We start from the raw sequence: 2,399 nt of genomic DNA, 5'->3' as shown, positions 1-2,399 counted from the left end.
AAATCTAGAAACCTTGAGTATATTCTCTTCTCCACAGCACCATTGAGCAGTTGGGGAAAAGGTGCATAGAGTCTCAACAGCTCCTGTTGTGAGATTTCTGGTTCTTGATGATCTTTTTCCTTCTTCTCTACTGAGGTATCTTCAGGTTGTTCTGACAGCTTGCTTGGCTTGTCCTCAGTCTCCTTATCACTTATAGTGACCATCTTGCAATCTTTCCATCTTACTTTCTTTGTTTCACCTCTCGGATTCTTCTCTGTGTCACTTGGGAATCCATCTGTGGGTTTGGGAATTTGCTCAGAGAGATACCCCACTTGAGATTCCAACCTCTTGATTGTGTCTCCCTGGTTCTTGAAACTGGCTCGCACTTCCTCCTTGAACACCTTGTTGTCTTGAATCTCCTTGCCTATGCCTTCAAGTAGATTCTCAATCCTTGAGAGTCTGTCATCCAATGATTATAGATCATGATTAGAAGTGGAAAGATGAGGTAAGTTATTTTGGTTGATGTGGATGTGGAGAGGTGTTGTTATTAGGTGTTGATATGGTCTAGATGTGAAGTGTTGGTAGCTTGCATTATTGGGATTTGGGCGTCTTTGATCAAGGCTTTGGTCTTGTTGATTTCCCCACCCAAAGTTTGGGTGATTCCTCCATCCAGGGTTGTAGGTCTTGGAGTATGGATCATGGTTTTGCCTAGGTAAATTCCCAATGTAGTTGGCTTGCTCCTGACTACCCTCTGTTTCCTCATTCACTCCTTCTTGGTTTGTTGATGAAGTGGAGATTACTGCTACTTGGTTCCTCTCCATCTTCTTGGTGAGGTCAGCCAGCTGCTGGGTAATGAGCTTGTTTTGGGCCAGCAGAGCATCTACATTGGTTAGCTCCATTACTCCTCTTGTGTTCCCTCTTTCGGAAGCATAGAAGTAGTCATTTTCTGCTACAGTTTCAATGACATCTATGGCCTCCTCAATGGTCTTCTTCTTGTTCAAAGATCCTCCGGATGAATGGTCTACGGCCTTCTTTGACTCATAAGAGAGCCCTTCATAGAAAATGTGCAGCTGCACCCATTCATTGAACATATCTGGTGGGCACCTCCTTGTTAGGTCTTTAAACCTCTCCCATGCTTCATATAGAGTCTCACCATCTTGTTGCCTAAAAGTTTGGACCTCAGCTCTCAGCCTATTGATTCGTTGAGGAGGGTAAAATCTTGCTAAGAATTTATTCACTACATCTTCCTAAGTTGTCAAGCTCTCCTTTGGGAAAGACTCCAGCCACTTGGCTGCCTTATCCTTGAGTGAGAATGGAAATAAGAGCAGTCTATAGGCGTCAGGATGAACACCATTAGACTTCACTGTGTCACATATTCTCAGAAAGGTGGTTAGATGTTGATTGAAGTCTTCTTGGACACTTCCTCCGAACGAACAGTTGTTCTGAACAAGGGTGATGAGCTGTGGTTTTAGTTCAAAATTGTTGGCATGGATGGTTGGCTTTTGAATGCTACTTCCACAGTTTCCTGGGTTTGGATTGATGTAAGAGCCTAGAACTCTTCTATCCTCCCCAGCATGATTTGCTTGACCTCTTCCGCCATGGTTGTGAGTCTCTTCTGCATGATGGTTTTCCATGTTTTCTTCCATGTTTGGTTCAAAGTATTCCTCAAAGTGTTCCTCCTCTTCTTCAGCACCAACTACACATTTTTCTCTTGCCTCCCTCCTTAGTCTAAGGAAGGTTCTCTCAGGTTCAGAATCAAAGGAAATTGAAGCCCCGCTTCTTCTCCCTGTCATACAACCAACAAGTACAAGCAAAGAGAATAGGTGCAAAAAGTATATCTGTCAGAATTACTGTTAGTGTGAGTGATGCAATATATCAAACAGTTAGTGGGTTAGTGAAATGAATGGTAAATAACAAAGAAAAAGTAAGGGGAAGGGAAAAAAATTAACTAAAACAGAAAGTAAATGAATCAAACAGAAAATTAAATCAAACAAAAATAAAATGCTCAATCTAGTTATCCTCTAATTTAATCATTGTTGATGCACAATCAATCCCCGGCAACGGCACCATAAACTTGATGCACGGAAAACTTGTCTCATAACAAATTTCCTTCGGCAAGTGTACCGAATTTGTCGTCAAGTAAAAACTCACAATAGAGTGAGGTCGAATCCCACAGGGATTGATTGATCAAGCAACTTTAATTAGAGGAATGTTCTAGTTGAGCGAATCAGAATTTGAGTTGAGAATTTGCAGAAAATTAAATGGCGGGAAAGTAAATAACAGAAAAGTAAATGCTAGAAATAAGAGCTGAATGTAGATGACGGAAATTAAATTACAGAATCTTAAATGGGAATGGGGAAATTGCTCATAAAAGTAAATGACAGAAATTAAAGAGAATGGGTAAGATCAGAAATGGGGGG

At 41.1% G+C, this 2,399-nt stretch overlaps 1 non-coding gene across 1 annotated transcript; it reads left to right on the top strand.

Annotated features, from left to right (window-relative positions):
- The first annotated feature begins 1,065 nt into the window (after positions 1-1,065).
- On the top strand, positions 1,066-1,172 carry LOC148567864 (small nucleolar RNA R71). Its single transcript, XR_015882095.1, has one exon. It is a non-coding gene; the product is annotated as a small nucleolar RNA R71 (small nucleolar RNA).
- Positions 1,173-2,399: the final 1,227 nt, after the last annotated feature.

The sequence above is a fragment of the Arachis ipaensis genome, chromosome B4 (assembly GCF_059453495.1).
Source record: "Arachis ipaensis isolate K30076 ecotype BB chromosome B4, ASM5945349v1, whole genome shotgun sequence".
NCBI classification, from domain to species: Eukaryota; Viridiplantae; Streptophyta; class Magnoliopsida; order Fabales; family Fabaceae; genus Arachis; species Arachis ipaensis.
This window is presented reverse-complemented; position numbering and strand designations above follow the sequence as displayed.